The sequence below is a fragment of the Triplophysa dalaica genome, chromosome 12, assembly GCF_015846415.1.
Source record: "Triplophysa dalaica isolate WHDGS20190420 chromosome 12, ASM1584641v1, whole genome shotgun sequence".
Lineage (NCBI taxonomy): Eukaryota > Metazoa > Chordata > Actinopteri > Cypriniformes > Nemacheilidae > Triplophysa > Triplophysa dalaica.
This window is the reverse complement of record NC_079553.1, coordinates 13,849,386-13,868,099: the sequence shown is the minus strand read 5'-3', so window position 1 is coordinate 13,868,099 and position 18,714 is coordinate 13,849,386. Positions and strand designations below refer to the sequence as shown.

At 36.9% G+C, this 18,714-nt stretch overlaps 1 pseudogene; it reads right to left on the bottom strand.

Moving 5' to 3' along the window:
- Positions 1-6,392: 6,392 nt before the first annotated feature.
- LOC130432713 (uncharacterized) lies at positions 6,393-17,133 on the bottom strand (annotated as a pseudogene).
- Positions 17,134-18,714: the final 1,581 nt, after the last annotated feature.

Here is an 18,714-nt window from a genome sequence, read left to right as displayed (position 1 = left end):
GCATCAGGTTCACTGACCTAGCGGTTACGACAGGCCACCTCACCAACTTTCCTAAAAACCGGTGGGAGAACGTCAATCTTTATACGCTTACGCCATCTAGTGGTTTCTTATGGTTACGATTAGACATGTAATACACAAATTAAACATTTACATTAGAAACATTTACTCAAAACATTTTATTGTCAAGTATGGTTACACGCACGCAAGCGCGCACACACAAGGAATTTCGGTTACAGCTTCCAGAGTACATATACATTTAAAAAGATCAAATGAATTAAAACTAACTCACAATAGTAAAGCGAACATTGTATACATTGCAGTGAATGATGTGTCTTAACGGGATTATCGTTAATAGGAACTAACTAAGACGGAACAGTTTTCTTCCGGAGATAGAAATATACGCACAGATAAAGGTATTAGTCGCCGTATAGGGTTTAAATCAAAACTGCGTTTATGAATACATATATAAAAGCGTGCGTACACATATATACATGCTCACATATACATGTATACTTTTGGATGTACAAGCAAACATATATGAAAAATATGTACGCACTAATGTGAAATCCATACCAATACATCTTATGTTAGTAATGCATGCATATACACTTTTTCAAGCATACATATAAACTCGATGAGTGCAAACACAACTATACAAATCTCGCACAGACAGATAAACTCTGCGTACGCACACATCTATAAAACACTCGCACATACATACAAAATATGACACGCTTTAGTTTGCATATAGTGATTTCATGTGGATGTGCGTGAAATATTCAGTGTAACCGGAAGTCATTTTAGTGTAAACGGAAGTCTTAATTTATTTCAGCATGAATCTGAGAGCGATAATAGCCTTAACGTTTATTCAAAAAGTTCAAAATTTCAATACTGGAAAATGTTGCAAATTTAGGAAGCACAAAAGACTTTTTTATTATCTACTGCCTTGAACAAGTTATCTTAAATAACAGATGTTTACATTTTTGGCAACATCACAGCATAACAGCTAATTTTACAAAAATAATACAGTTCAAAAGTTTATATACACCTGATTCTCACTATGATGTTTCCTTAACAATTAATGCCAGCACATTCTTTCACACAATGCCATAATGTTTTGCTGTCTAGTCCAAAATCTAGCTTTTTATTTACATTTAACATTTCAGATTTCTACACATGTCCATCATAACAGGCATTACTTTGTTTATTTTAAAATATTAATTAATTAATTAAGTCATTCATTCATTGAGCTCACGTATGACAAAACTCTTACAATTTATTTTCGTTAATTTTAAAGGTTTAAAATTAATTAAAGGTGACACTGACAGATAAAAACCTACTGACTTGTGCTTGTTCACTCAACTAAAGTTAACCTCTGCAAATTTAATTGATTTTTACCTACTAGTTGATGTTTTATTCAATGGCAGTTGAATGACACAAAATATTTAAAGTCTGGTGGGTGTAAACTTCGTAAAATGCTATTTTGGAGTCAATTACTATTATTCTGTGTGTATAGCCTAGCCTAGCATGTATTCCGTTGCCTTAGGAGGCTATTGCAAAATGATAAAATCAGTTATTTAACAGAATACCAAATCAAGTTGGCCACCCAGTCCAAACGTTTCAATACACGTGACTGTTAAATGTATGGTGTTGACTTGAGCAACATGCAATGGTGTTCAAAGCATCGTCAGGTCAGGGTGAAAGATTTATGTTTTGTGGTTGCTTAATTTCCAGCCTGAAATTATAAACCTGCATCCAGGGTCGGACTGGGGTTTCACAGTGTTTCATTTTTACAATCTGTTTGTCAAGGTGCAATTGCATCAAGGGTCAGTGATAAAATATGTTGTAGATATATCCAGTCCACAACCATTATAAGCTACTGGTACAATGACTTTGGGGAACAAGATACTGTATAAGAATAAAATTAATCGCAAGATGCAACTAATACAAATGACTAAATGTTAATCAGTGAATGCCTGCTTGTCTCTATTATTCTCCTTCTCATCACCATTTTTCTTCAGATATAAACCGCCTTATTTTTATAATATGTAACATATTAGTTAAAACTTGATAAGCAGATCTCAACCCACTGATCAATGATTATAAATGAATAAATCGTTATGACCTTGGTAGGACACACTTTACAGTTTACAATTTACTCATTAAACATTTTTTTACATATGAACTTCCTTCGATCCCTCGGGTTGGGGGTTCGATTCCCGCTTCCGACTTGTGTGTGTGGAGTTTGCATGTTCTCCCCGTGCCTCGGGGGTTTCCTCCGGGTACTCTGGTTTCCTCCCCTGGTCCAAAGACATGCATGGTAGGTTGATTGGCATCTCTGGAAAAATTGTCCGTAGGGTGTGAGTGCGTGAGTGAATGAGAGAGTGTGTGTGCCCTGCGATGGGTTGGCACTACATCCAGGGTGTATCCTGCCTTGATGCCCGATGACTCCTGAGATAGGCGCAGGCTCCCCGTGACCCGAGGTAGTCCGGATAAGCGGTAGAAAATGGATGGATGGAGGGGCAACACAACAAGATTTTAAGGAGCTGAGTGCAACTGATGTGGAGGACCTAATTCCCCTTGTTTTGACATGTGCTTCATACAGAGACTTAAAATGGTATACAATGGCATGTTTTAAATGATTGATACTAGAATAATGATGCAAACTAATAAAAGTTAGAAAGTGAATGATTTTTCATAAGATGGGCCAAATAAAACATTTTGAAAATATTTGTAACCTAACACCATCTAGTGGCATGATGTTTAAGGCTGTTTGAAGGTTTTTGTGAATGTAGTTTTCCATAGTAAAACATTAATATATGTACATCATAAAAACTTGGAGATACTATAATGGCTATTTCACATATAGTTATTGGCTCCAACTCAAGTGTTTGAGATCATATCCGTCTTACTCTTGTCCTTTATTTTGTTAGTTTTCAGATTATGCTGTAGTTAAGATCAAATTGAATTCCTTTGTATATAGTTTTATATTTTTCATTTTATATTTAAGAAATTGTTACTATAAATAGTTGTATTTATATGTACATATGATCAATAATTTACCAATTTAATAATATTGCATTATTTTAACGTTTTTATTGTTGTCATTGATGTTTTCTTTCTGAGTGTTCCATCTGTATGTTGTTTAATTGAATTAGTTTAATTTTATAAATGTTGTTTTATTTAACACTGGCTAGTAGTTATAGCTAATTTTTAAATGTATCATTCTATATTTATTAAATAGTTATATATGCACACATATATTTTATTTTAACATTTTTATTGTTGTTATTAACGTTTCATTATATGTTCTATCTGTCGTTGCATCATAAATAAGAGGTTAGGAGAACGTTATTGTAACGTTAGGGGAACGTTCCTCTAACCTACAGGGAACATTCTATTAACGTCAAGAAAACTTTCCTGGAAAACCAAAAGGTAACGTTAGAATATATGTTCTGGGAACCATTCGAACCAAAATTTATTGCTGGGTTAGTAGTTTGCTTGCTTGTGCAAGTTGTAATGAAGATGATATGGCCGATTTATTTCTTTAATAGTTTTTCAGTCGGTGTTCAATTTTTGTTAAAATCAAACAGGTAAAGTTAACTAAGTGTGTTAATAAACGGAATTGTTCTAGAAGCTTTCTTCCACCTTTCTTTAGGAGGTTACTAGTGTACGTTTATTACTTTAGCCTATAAAGTTTGGTGTGTTTGTTCACCTGTGACACAGAATTTTATACCGCGTGTTTATGCTTTAAATTTTAGTGTGAGTTCGAATGATATATGATTATACGTTAACAATTAAATTCTGCTTTCGGTGTATGTTGTGATGTAACTTTAACTGTTGATTGAGTCGATTAATTTAGAATAGGGATAAAGGTGAGGTTAAGTGACCTCAAATGTGAGACTCCAAGCATTAATTCATTTGTATAACAATGAAAATGTGTATAATTATGTGATAGTTAATCAGTGATGAGTCTACCATAAAGACAGGAAATCCTTAAAAGTTGTGATGTCCGTTACAATGGTGGAATTCATATGAGTTTATGTGAATATTCTATTCCAAAAATTAAATTCATTTAGATTTATTACTAAAGCACTTTTTATAATTTAGCATTGTTGCAATGCAGCTTTCAATTATAATGAATACATATTAGAAAAGACAGTAAAGGCAAAAGAAAAGGTATAGAAATATGGTTAAAACATGACCTTTACCTATAGCCAAGACTATCATTATATCTAGCTGTAGCCTATTTACTATATTTTTGCACGTGTATGCCTGAAATCATTCATTTTCTAGTACATAAATGGCTCAAATCCCAGCACCTGAAAACAGTTTGTAATAATACACTGTTATTTATCGTAATTAAATTTGAAAAAAGGTGTTACGTGTCTTGGGTGCGTCTGATTATGAAGCACAAACCAGCTTCCAATACCAATAACTTGAACTAGGTTGGAGCCCAGTCTGAGAAGTAAAGCCTTTATTTGTGGAGTTTGCATGTTCTCCCTGTGTCAGTGTTCAATTCAATTCAAGTTTATTTATATAGCGCTTTTCACAATGTGCATTGTTCCAAAGCAGCTTTTCAGGAGCAAACAGGAAAAACAGAAAAACACAGCACAGTGCATGATGTTTATAGAACGAGCAAGTTCATTCTAATAAATAATATCTAATTAATAAATAAATGAAGTCTCCCGGCGAGCAAGCAACACTGCCCTGCTGTGTCGAGGAACCCAAACTCCAATGATTGATTAATGGAGAAAAAAAACCTCGGGAGAAACCAGGCTCAGCCGGGAGGGCCAGATCCCCTATGATGTGTCATAGCTGCACTCAGTCACCCCGACCAAAAGCCACCGAGCAAATATCCACGAGGAAGAGGGGGAGCCCACCATCCGCAACCCAGAAAGTCCCACTCGCCCAAAACCGTGCAGGTTCAACCCGGTCCCACTCCACGATCGACACCAGAAAACTGAGGAACAACGAGGGAAAAAAGAAATGGCATGTTGTAACTTTATTCCTCTGTTGTCCGACATCGACCAAAAAACAAGACCAAACCAGACCCACACAGCCCCAGCAAATGAACCCGCTCAACCACAACCAACAAGCCCCCCACACTCCCCACAAACACCCACCCAGGAAACTCCAATCAGGGCCACAGAATGCAGCTATAACTTCAAACTGCTGACATGTGATGTAAATTTTGCTTTAAATACCAGTATTGTAACTTCAGCATTAATGTGACAAGTAGTCCGTCTTTGCTCTTGGTTGGGGATGGAGTGGTCTGAGCTGGGATGGTCCGATGGTCGTATTTCTCTTGGGTGGTGGTGGAATTGCCTTAGATGGAGCTGGGATGGTCAGTAAATCTGCAGCTGTAGCTGGCGTAATCTCTAGTTGGGGATGGGCATATGTCGATCATTTTCCGCAAAAAAATTCAAATAGAAACAATATTTTTTTTTAAATTTGGGATAAAAAATTGTTAGAAGTTCAAAGAATGTGTCTCGTAGTCTTTTTTCCCAAAGAAAATGATTTTGGACCAAATTGTCCACAAGGTTGTTTCAGGTTTACTTTGACCAATTTCACACCACTTTCACATTGTTACGTTGTTTTGCTTTGATTGCTTCTGTTGTTCTTTGTACGAAGTCACTTCAGGTAAAATCGTCTGCCAATGACTAGTTTTAAAGGTCAAACAGTTTGATTTATGTTTTATTAATAAAAACAAAAGACTAATTAATATCCAGATTAGTTGACACAAAAGTAAATCTTTGTTTTTATTTTAGAAAAATCTTTCCTAATTCTACTTATTTTTACAAGTTCTGTTAACATATTCTAATATAAAAGATTAATGTAAATTTGGAGTCACATTTACTTGAAAAGCTGCTTAATGAGAACATTTCTTTATCTTTAATTAAAAGAAAAAGCGGTTTTATGTTATATACATTCAAATGATCTTAATCATTTTTTTTGCATTAAAAGCAATTAACATACAAGAGTACTAGAGAGACATAATAAACAATATGAGGCATACAGGGCTAAAAAGGAGATTATGTCTTTATTGTGTTCATAAATCAGGCAATATTTTAATCATTCTTGACAATACTACTAATTAAACTCAAAAATTGTAATCTGTGATCCCAACAACAGTTAACTTGATTTCTTCAGATCAACAAAGACACATGAGTATTCAGTCACTCATATGGGATACATGTTATGTTTAACTATACACAAATTAATTTATTAAAATAGACATAGAAATCTATGAAGACACTGAATGATTACACATGCAAAGTAAATGTACTTGCTATTTATACTTTGTGTAAATATATTATTTATGACAAATTGTCATGAATTCCTGAATAGTTGTTTTGAATAATGTTGACTGCTTTGGGAAAATATCATCATTATAGATATGTAGATAAGTTATCATCTTTGCTTTGAAGCTCCTCTACAGAATTATCCAGGATTTTGATGAGACTTGACAGAGTACTGTTTGGATCCAGTAGAGTCACTAGAGGGACATTCACACCTCTGTCCTGGAAGATTTTATTTTGCAGAGTCATGGCTAACATTGAGTCAATGCCTAAATCAGAAAAATGAGTGTCATCATTAAGGTTGGTCGTCCATCTCAACACCAATTGTTTCAATGATCATTGACCTCATATATTCACGTGGTGATGTGACGGGCAGGTCAGGTCTGGATAAGCTTATTCTGTCTTTCCTCAAGGCTTCCCTGTGTTAGTCTGTACAGTCGGGCACTCAAAGACTTGTTTTGACTGAGGACATTATTCCATTTGTTTTTGAAATTGAACGTGCATACAACCTGTTGAGGTTTGTTGATTAAGAGGCATTGTTCAAGACTTTCAAGAATTTCTGGGACTTCAAGTAGCATGATTCCCTTTGCCTCAAGAAATCTTTGGAAATGCACTTTGTTCAACAGGAGGCCAAGATTTAAAGCCCCCCAGTTGATTGACTGTCCTGAAGGTCCCATGTTTCTGCGGTACTGGCAGAAAGTGTCCATGAATGTATTAGCAGCAGCACAGTTTGTCTGTGATGCATTGCCAATGAAGGCGGAGATGGAGGAATAGCATACAAAATAATCCAGACGACAAAGTTTAGTAGCACGGTGAAGGTTAATCACTCCATTAACTTTTGGTTTCATTACTTTTTCATAAAGAGATTTGTCAAGACTTTCGATTAGCCCATCGTGCCATACAACTGCACTGTGAAAGACTCCTTTGACTGGACTGGATGGAAAAAGTTTTCCAATGTGAACAATTCCCTTTTTAACCTTTATCTGATACGGAAACATCACACTGTAGACACTTAATGACAGAACCAGAACGATCACCCACATTCTGACATTCTTGCTGAATTTGAGGATTTGGATTGCTCCTTGAAAAAATGACAATGTTTCCTCCTCCTTTCTGAGCAATGAACTTCACTGTCTCATAGCCCAGCCCTGTCAGACCACCTGTGACGATATAGACAGAATTTTTCTGGAACAGTTTGTTTGGCCACCATTGGAATATCTGACAGCTGGTCTTTGTAATCATTGTTCAGGATTATGATGGGTAGAATCTGGCTTCTGAAGTACGAATCAGATTCTTTTACAAAGAGAAGTTCAATGTCTTGAGATCTCCTGTCCAAATGCATGGATTTCAGCCAGCGGTAGACTTTTGGCATCTTAATACGCAGAGACCATTTCTGCATTATTTATAATTTAATTATAATTATAATTTAGTAGACGCTTTTATCCAAAGCGACTTACAGTGCACTTATTACAGGGACAATCCCCCTGGAGCAACATGGAGTAATGTGTCTTGCTCAAGGACACACAGGTGGTGGCTGCTGGGATCGAACCAGCAACCTTTGATTTACCAGTTCAGTGGTTTAACCCACTAGACCACCATCTCACACTATTTGAGACATGAAGAGGTAATGTATGTGGACTTCATCATTGGTATTTCTGAAAGTTTTTGGATTGACTTGAAACTCTGGCAGGTTTAACAGACAAGAACAACATCTTTGATGACTGTAACTTTGCTAACGGTTTCAATTATCTTCTCATTATATGGAGGAAGAAGGACAGCTCCTTCCACCTCATTAAGATCACAAGCAAGCTGATCTGCCTGGGTGCTCACTCTGACGATCCAACCTGATCTGTTTGCAGCAGTAGTTAAGACCTTCATCAAACAGGAGTCAGGAACAGTTGAGAATATTGCCAATTTCTTCTGATTTTTGGCTTTGGGTAAAATCTCATGCAGAATCTCCCAGTGTCATGGTTCCGCCATCTTGTCTTGTTTATTCTTGATCTTGAGGCGGAGTCATGACATAGTCTAAGGTTCTTTGTGGAGAGAGGGGTAGGACCTTAGTGATCCTCTCACTCTCTCTCCGTGTCTCCTCGATGTTTCCCGCCCTTTTGTCTAGTTAGCTTTCCCTTAATGTTTCATTACCCACACCTGCTCCCTTGTTAATGATCCTGTGTTTGTTTCCCTATTTATACATCTCATGTTTCATTGTCCTGTGCTTGTGCATTGTAGCTGTTCCCTGTGAATGTTTTGTGACCAGTTGCGCTATGTTTTATGACCTTGTCTCTCCTGTACCCCGTGTCAGTATGTCAGTTCACTGTGTGTACTAGTGTTTATTTTCTTAGTCAAGTGAGTCCGTGTCTTTGATTTCTGTTAAAGTTATCCTGTCTTGTTTTACCCCTTGTGGGTTTTGTTTTGTCCTTTTTGTTATAATAAATACCCTTGTTTACCCATACCATCTGTCTCTGCCTGCAATTGGGTTCTTGCCATGTCAACTAATGACACCCAGGCCAGTAGCATATAAGAGATACAGGGATTGTCCTTCAAGAATGAAATCCTTTTTTGTTTTGTAGCACACAGATGCTGGGAGAACAACTTTGGATGTGGCAGCTACAGGATAACAACATACAATCTGGTCCCCAATTTTCAGTTTGTCTACATCTTTACCGACATCTGTGACAATCCCATTGAAATCAAGGGCTAGAAGTTTGTGGTTTTGAGTTGTGTGCTTGTTCCAATGCATTGTCTTGCCATAAGTGAATTCAGAGGTACTGACAGGAAAGTAGTCTGATGAATGCACACAAATTTTACTGAGTTTAACTTCAATATTTTTTCTCCGAATTGGTTCAACTGAATTGTCCACTTGTGCAGGTGATAGATTTGTTATTTCATATGGATCAGATGTTTCAAGGTGAAGACTTCATTGTGCATCATGTGGACACTTTTTGATATGCTCTCCATGTTTGGCAATGGTGTGTGGATGATTTCGGGTTTGAGAATTGTGCCCTCTTTCACTACCAGCTCTGGATACTTGCTACAGGGGTGTGTTCTGAGGACCTGAGCCAATGCTTTGATATCGTCAGATGAAATAGAGCCCAAGTCAATCAGCTGAAAGGATCTATAGGTTATTACTCTGATAGCACCTGGGAAATGATTAGTCTTGAGATATCAAACAACTTTTCGGAAAATCTCACAACAACCTGCCATGATATCAAAGACATTTTCTGATTTGAGAGAAGTTAGGTCTGCATCACTCCACATAAATACAATTTCCAGGAATTTTTTCTTTACATTTGAAATTTTCAGCTTTGAAAAAAGAAATTCAGGTACATATTCGGACAGTGTATTGTTATTTGAGGATGGAATATATCTTGACGCACGGTGTAAGTACTGTTGCAAAGCTTTGGAAATCCCTACCTCATCAGAAAGACAAGTGCCTTGATTGATGTGTTCAATGTGGCATCTTCAGCTGTGATGCTGAAGTTGTGGTGGAAGAAGTATTCATCGACAACATAAGAACGACTTCCGAGCATTTTGACATGACTGAGCTCAACCAAAACCTTGCCTTGTTTGTTGGTTAAGCAGCCACAGATTTCAAAATGATCTTCCCTCTCTTGTATTGCTTTCAAATACACAACCATCTCCTCTTGAAATGGTTCAAATACAGTCAAGCTACCTATTTGTGCAGGAAATTGAGGTCTTGCTGAAAGCTTGCCCACCATAGTTCCGGGAATAAGCTGCATGACATAATCCAAGACAACAGGGTGAACGTAATAGTCATGTAAATGAAGTTATTCTTCTGGGATCCTTAAAACAGATATTCACTCTCTGAATTCTTCACCACAATAAACATCAGATTTATTTCTGAAGACAGAACAGTGATCAAGTCCTGTCTGACTAAGATATTTGTAAACCTCTTCTGTAGTGATGAGGCATTTGCATCGTTTGAAAATAGAGTCCAATGCAATGGTCTGCACTTCAGGCACTCTACCTGGCTTTGCTTCTACACTGCCAAATGCATAGACTGCGGAATTAGACTGTGCTTTGAAATTGCATGTGTTCTCTTCTAAATTGTCTGATTGATCCAATTTAATTTGCATTTTTCGGGCATTCTGGGAGAAAATGAAAGGACTCTGGAATGTGATGCTGAGCTGCAGAGAACTTAGTTGGACTTTTGTTTTTGCATACACCATGAACGTTGCTATGCCCAATTCAGCATACAATGCAACAGGAATGATGGCAACACCATTATGTTTGTGGTCCTGCAGGTAGGCCACAGAGTCAGATAATAAATCACAGCTGAACACTGAACTGTCTGAACTCATTTGTGTAATTACTGGGTGGTTGCTGGTAGGACCTGCCAACTGGAGTTCAGAGGAGAAGACATCTTTCTTTTCATTATCAAACTGATAGCGTGGGTGAGGTATTGGTTCAGTCTCAAATCCTTTATAAAACATTCCCCAATCCACTTTGACTCCAAGCTCAAACAATTTGGATACAATAGCAAGCATTGTATCGTGATCCTTATCTGGCTGCACTGAGGGAAGAACATTGACATAATTGCCCAGAGTCTCTGTGATGTACCTCTGCAAAGATCTTCTTGGGCCAATCTCAACAATGATCACATTCCTTCTGTTTTTAGCTGTTGACCTTGCAGCTTGTTCAAATGCAACTGGCTCCCTGATATTTCTTGCCCAGTATTCACCAGTTATAAAATCTGAGGAGCACAAACTTTCACCGGTCACTGTTGAAAACAATTCTGTCACCAGATTGTGTCCCTGCAATGAGCCTATATTCTCTTTCACTCTAGATACAATGGGATCCATCATGTGGCTGTGATAGGCAGCAGGGACATCCAGAATGCGAAGGAAGAGATTGTTTGCTCTGGCTGAGTTGCTTAAATATTCATGCAATCTGTCAATATCATCTGCATCTCCTGAGAGGGTACATGACTGTGGGCTGTTGTAAGCAGTCAGACAAACTCTTCCTGAATAAGACGGAAAAAGTTTCAAGATTTCAGAAACAGTCATATTACTGACAACCAGCATTTTCCCTCCTGTTACAGTGCTTTCCAATGAATTGCGATAGTGGATGACTTTGACTGCATACTCGAGCGACAACAAACCAGAAGAATGAGCTGCAGCAACCTCTCCAATAGAGTGTCCAAGAACAGCATCAGGAGTGATGCCCCAGTGCTTTAGGAGGTTGGTAATCGCAACCTGAATAGCAAACAGGAGAGGCTGGACAACTTTTGGATCAGTGAAGTCATCAGATTTACTTTCTAACTTCTCAATCAGGTTGAAACTTGTATAGCTTTGCATCAGGGTTTCGATCTTCTCCACAACTTCCCTAAAAACAGGTTCTTGTTTTAGGAGCTGCTTGGACATACCAGGATAAGTTAAACCATTACCACAAAACACAAAGACTAACTTGGAGTCTGTCTTTAAAGGGGCAAGCTTTTTCTGTACAGCAGCAGGAAGTGTTTCTTTCAGGTCTGTCAAGGACGATGTCTGAAAAACTTTCCTGTATTTGTGTTTCAGATGACTTCTTCTACAGGCAGATGTGAACAGTAAAGATTGTAGATCTGTTATAGTCCCAACACTAATCTGTTCTGCAGTATCTTCAATCATCATTTTGAGTGATTTTTCAGAGGCTGCAGAAAGCACAAAGAACTGATGTGATTTAATGATCTGATTTCTTGTTCTTTTTGACTGCACATACTGTCTGACTACTGCATGTGCATTTGTTCCACAAAACCCAAAATTATTGACTCCAGCGGTTCTCACAGCATTGAGCCATTTCTCTGCTGTGGTGGGAATTTTTAGATTGAGAGATTTAGTGTCTATGCTGGAGTCATCCTCTGAGTAGAAGACTGAGGGCACAAATGTTTCATGCTTCATCATCAAGAGAATCTTTATAAGTCTGGCAATACCTGCTGCAGATTCTGTGTGTCCAATGTTGCTCTTAACAGAACCAATGAGGAGTGGTCCATATTCATGAGGTCTTGCTTTGGCAATGACTTTCGAAATACTACCTGCCTCAACTGGATCTCCAACTGGAGTCCCTGTCCCATGAGCCTCAATGTACTGGACACTAGTCAGTTCAGTGTCTGTTGAGTAGATTTTTCTAAATAGCTCCTCCTGTTGTATCATGGATGGTTTAGTGATAGGGCTAACAGTGAGGCCATCTTGATTAACTGCTGTTTTGCTAATGATGCCCCAGATATGATTGTGGTCTTGAAGTGCCTGTCAAAATACAGAGCACATGGGGTTGTTGCTTTCAGTGGTTCATTTAGCTACATTTTGGGCATACTTACGTAAACAAACTCATGTTTGTTCACCTTTTTCAGTGGCTTTAGAACAACAACCCCACAGCCTTCTCCTCTCCCATATCCATCTGTTTTTCTACTGAAAGGATTACTGGTACCTTCAGGGGATATCATCTTTGCCTTGGAAAGAGCACAAAACACTGTTGGCTCCAGTATGCAGGTCATACCTCCACACACAGCCATTTCACAGTCACCTGATAAAAAGTCAAAATCAAAGCAATATTTATGTGTACAGTGCTTTGTATAATACATAATGTTTCAAAGATTAACATATATTTTTTATTATTTTAATCTGTCCATCCTTCTATGGAAACCAATTAATGACCATATTGTTGAGATAAAACAACCAATTGTTTGGTTGCTAACAAGGGACAGATTTTAAAAATAGAAAATTTTAACAATAAAATATATCCGCAAGTTCTTCTTGTAAATTGCATTAAAGACTACCTTGTTTTATGGCCTGACAAGCAAAGTGAAGGGCAACAAGTGATGAGGAGCAATCACAGTCAATGGACAGTGAAGGAACAGTAAAGTTAAATGTGTAGGAGATGCGGTTGGCAGCTATGCTCATTGCTATGCCAGTACTGTAGGAGTGATCTATTTGTTTCGGGTTAATTCTCGCTGAGCCCACCTCAAAGTCTCTGTTCATCAAACCTAAAATAAAATAAAAACAATATTTAACTTTTTTTTTTTTAATTTTAACAATTGCTATAACCTTTTTAAAACTGCTACTAATAGACAAATCCTCTCACAGATTGTTTTGGAAATTGTATTGACTTAATTTATTCTGGTTTAAGTATCTAACTGCAACATTGCTAATGACTCACTTTTCTCAGACTTTCACACTTTTCCCAAGACGATTTAAAGTAACTCAAAGTTAAAATTGATATTAATTGTATAGATATGTTACCCAAAACACTCCTGTACTAGTTCCACTGGCCTTTTCCATTGGTATCCCAGTGTTCTCTAGGGCTCTGTACGTGCACTGTAGCAAAAGTTTATGCTGAGGGTCCATATTGGATGATTCTGCTTCAGTGATGCCAAAGAACTTGTGGTCAAACTCATTTAAACTGTATAGAATGAAAAGATTCACATATAAATATACTCAGCATACAGGAGCTTATATGTTATAACAAAAAGCTAATGTTATGGTAAAAATGAGGAAATATATAAATAAAAATATTATATTAAAATATTAAAATGTGTGTACCTACGACTTATATTATTTGAGTGCCTGTGAAAACCAAGCTAATGTCTCAAAATATAATTCTGAGATAAGATCAATGTTTGATTTTAATTAAAGATGTAGAGATATAAGACATTTATATTTTTCTATACCATAATTTAGTATCTTTTTATATTCAGTACAGTGATATGATATGTGTTTTGCACAGACGCGATTTCTTTAAGACTGCAAGGGAAGCTCAGCTTCCCCTATAATTGTCAAAAAATGAATGGTCAAATATAAGTACTATTATGTTAACATTTTATTGACTAAAAAGGCGTTAAACACGTTCATCTCGAACGAAAACAATTTCGTTCAGAATCAGCTACTTAGGTCAGCTGACTCGATTTCCTTCTCATTCATTCCCGTAGCGTACAGTGCATTACTCTGTTGAAGCCCAGCGTCCATTGACTTCAATGGGGCTGCTTTAAACAGTTTTTTGCAGTGCTTAGAAACAAGACGGTCATTGGATAATGCTGCGATTACTTGTTTGCTATACACATTGTCACATATCAGCTTTTAGACATTTTTACTCTGATTTTTAGACTTTTAGACAGAAGCGGCAGCTTCTCGCAATGCAAAGACACGGTTGGTGTGGGCGTGGTCTTCAGATTATGACGCGTATCACTCTGTGTCTCCATTTCCAACTCAGTCCCATCGCGGATTTTGCATGTGTAGTCGAAGGACAAACTGCTGCAACCTTCATCGTATATTTCACACAATTTCACACCACATTCATTGTTTCAGTTAAACATAATTTGGATTTCTTCATAAATTGGTCATAAAATGTGTTCTGATCTTCATCTAAGTCACAACAATAGAGAAACACAGTCTGCTTAAACTAATACCGCACAAACATTATACGTTTTCATGTTTTTATTGAACACAACATGTAAACATTCATAGTGCAGGGTGGAAAAGTATGTGAACCTTTGGGTTTAATAACTGGTTGACCCTCCTTTGGCAGCAATAACCTCAACCAAACGTTTCCTATAGTTGCAGATCAGACCTGCACAACGGTAAGGAGAAATTTTGGAACATTCCTCTTTACAAAAGTGTTTCAGTTCAGCAATATTCTTGGGATGTCTGGTGTGAATCGCTCTCTTGAGGTCATGCCACAGCATCTCAATCGGGTTGAGGTCAGGACTCTGACTGGGCCACTCCAGAAGGCGTATTTTCTTCTGCTGAAGCCATTCTGTTGTTGATTTACTTCTATGCTTTGGGTCGTTGTCCTGTTGCATCGTCCATCCTCTGTTAAGCTTCAGTTGGCGGACAGATGGTCTTAAGTTTTCCTGCAAAATGTCTTGATAAACTTTGGAATTCATTTTTCCATCGATGACAGTAATGCGTCCAGGGCCTGAGGCAGCAAAGCAGCCCCAAACCATGATGCCCCCTCCACCATATTTCACAGTTGGGATGAGGTTTTGATGTTGGTGTGCTGTGCCTTTTGTTCTCCACACATAGCGTTGTGTGTTCTTTCCAAACAACTCAATTTTGGTTTCATCTGTCCACAGAATGTTTTGCCAGTAGTGCTGTGGAACATCCAGGTGCTCTTTTGCAAACTTCAAATGTGCTGCAATGTTTTTTTTGGACAGCAGTGGCTTCCTCCGTGGTGTCCTCCCATGAAGTCCATTCTTGTTTAATGTTTTCCTTATTGTAGATTTGTCAACAAAAATGTTAGCATGTGCCAGAGATTTCTGTAAGTGTTTAGCTGACACTCTAGGATTCTTCTTCACCTCATTGAGCATTCTGCCCTGTGCTCTTGCAGTCATCTTTACAGGACGACCACGCCTAGGGAGTGTAGCAGCAGTGCTGAACTTTCTCCATTTGTAGACAATCTGTCTTACCGTGGACACATGGACATCAAGGCTTTTAGATATACTTTTGTAGCCCTTTCCAGCTTTATGTAAGTCATGAAATTCTTGATCGTAGGTCTTCTGAGAGCTCTTTTGTGCGAGGCATGGTTCACGTCAGACAACGCTTCTTCAGAACAGCAAACTCAAAACTGGTGTGTGTTTTTTATTGGACAGACCAGCTTTATCACATTGATTTGACCCCAGGTTGACTGACCCCTGGCACCAATTAGCTCTTGGAGAAGTCATTAGCCTAGGGTTTCACATACTTTTTCCACCCTGCACTATGAATGTTTACATGTTGTGTTCAATAAAAACATGAAAACGTATAATGTTTGTGCGGTATTAGTTTAAGCAGACTGTGTTTCTCTATTGTTGTGACTTAGATGAAGATCAGAACACATTTTATGACCAATTTATGAAGAAATCCAAGTAAGCCCAAAGGGTTCACATACTTTTTCTTTCAACTGTAAGTGAAAAATCCCACAAGTGCTAGACCAGAGACCTGACAATGTATGCAATGAGATAAATACATGGAAAAACTCAGTTATTGAACAGTGTGGGCGGCATCAAATCCAAACCTGTGGACACTGTAATAGACATGCTACAATACTGTATTGTTTTTTATGAACCTTATCATTGTTAATTTCATCTTCCAGACTTCCCTAAAAGATTTTACGATTGTTCAGTTGTGATTATCTATTGTAAAAATGCCTATAGTTACGTCAGAGCATCATACAAAAACCCATGGGCCTTGTTACTCATTAAAGGACACTGCAAGGCATGTGCAGTTTTGTTTCTTCTGAACCTTATCTTTATAATTTTATCTTCTGTACTTCCCTAGAATAATTTTCCGATTGTTAAACTGTACTTTCATGGAATAATAAATCATTGCTATCTTCTCTGTTAAGCTTTCTGTCAATGTTGCAAGCTGTTAAGGTTTTTAAACATTATCTCAAATAATAATACAATATATGTTAAGTAAAATACAATGTGTTTGATCACAAATCATTTTATCTTATTCTCAACACGTGTCAAATTTTTACAGGCAACTTTAATAAAGATCACAAAATGCCGTAGAAGAAATAATGAAGCATGAACGATTTACCTATGGGTACCTTCAATTCTGCCACCTCCGTTATAATTATAGTAACACTGCGAAACGCAGATAAACTATACATTCAGCAAGTGTTCCTTGGGTTGCAGCATGCTTTGAGCTTATAATTTTTTTAATGTATTTATGTTATTTTTTTATTATTATTCGGAGAGAATCATGAAAGTACTGTGTTTATCTTTAAATAGGTTTTTTATATTTCTCTTATGTAGATTTGATTATACAAACTGTTAAGAATATTTGCAGAAGTCATACATACCTATTAGTTCATCCAAAATAAAACTTCTGACATCATTTTCTCACCCGCATGTCATTATAAATTTATATGATTTTCTTTCTTCCACAGAACACAAAAGAAGATATTTTGAAAAATGTTGTAACCGGATGTTCGGTTACCAACTTTCTTCAAAATATCTTATTTTATGGAGAAGAAAGAAAGTCATAAAGTTTTAAAATGACAAGATGGTGAGTAAATGATGACAGCATTTTTTATTCCTTTTTTTTTTTTTTTTGGTAAACTATTACTTTAATAAAAGTTATTTCTAGAGACCTTCAATTGTGTCACCTTATGAATTAAATGAACTATTATCATGTTTTGGACATCTAAATTCCTAAAAGAGACTTCCCAGACTGCTTAGTTCATATGAAAATGCTTGAAAATGCTTTAAAATAAAGAAGAATGGTTAGTTAATAAGGCCCAATGAAATCTGTTTTATGTTATTCCCAGAATGTTTGTAATTAATGTCTATTAACCTGAAATTAAAGAGAGTAATTAATACAGTTTAATATTTAAATTACATTAAACATAATATGTAATTATAATAATGCTGTAAAATTATAGCATAATGCATAATCTGTGTTTTTATACCCCTTGGGTTTTTAACCACTTTCAGAGCAGGTAATCGTCAGAGAATGAGTTGCTCTGGCTACATACATTAAGAGTTACCTCAGTTTTGGAACCTAGAGGTGATGTTAACGGCTTTTAATTACTTAGGATAGTCACCTAACCTGCTTTCTGGAATACGCCACGTGCAAAATGCTTAAAAAAGAAAACAACACACAACATTCTACCAGAAACAACCAGAAACATGGAGTTACAAGGTAAAGTGATGACCAAATCCAGACACACTGCTCCTAAACCAAAATTACATTACGGCATGAGCACAATGCACACAGACATTAGACAGAGCATGAGTGTCCATGTTCTTCAGACCATTATCACCTGTTTCATGTTATCTTAAAAAAGCTTCCACAGAATCATAAATGCAAAACACCGGATTCAGCCGTTCCGAGTTCAATACACATGTATCTTGATAGCTTGCATTTGTTGCATAACGTTTGATAAATTTAAATCATCTCTTAGATTCACTGTATTGATTTTGTATCAGTCAAATTAATATTTTTGTTCTATTAATCTATTTTGTTCTAACACACTCAAAATACAGATGTAGGGTGTCTTCATAACCATTGTGACTAATAAGGCCAAATTTTAAATGGTTGCCGAAAATCTATGGAAAATTGCTGAAGTCTATGGATTTAGCTATAGCTTTTAAATCACCTTCCCTAAACTCATCTTTACTGATGGCCACAAATATTTTGCTGTGTGCAGTTAGTTGACTTGGGCCTGTAATTGCTGCTTGCAGCGTTATTATACTGTATAAAGAATGAACTACAGTATATTAGCAAATTGTTGGCATAGATGTATTAAAAGGAATAAAATGTCTATGGTGAAATTAGTCCTTAGTATCAGATGAGTTAATATAATTTGAATCACACCCATTGCTGTACCCGACACGTCAATGGCCTGCTGTATGCCAGAAACTATTAATAACTTCCAAGCTGATATAAACAAGGCGTTGAAGCTTGTTAATGAGTAACCTGATGTTCAGCTCAGC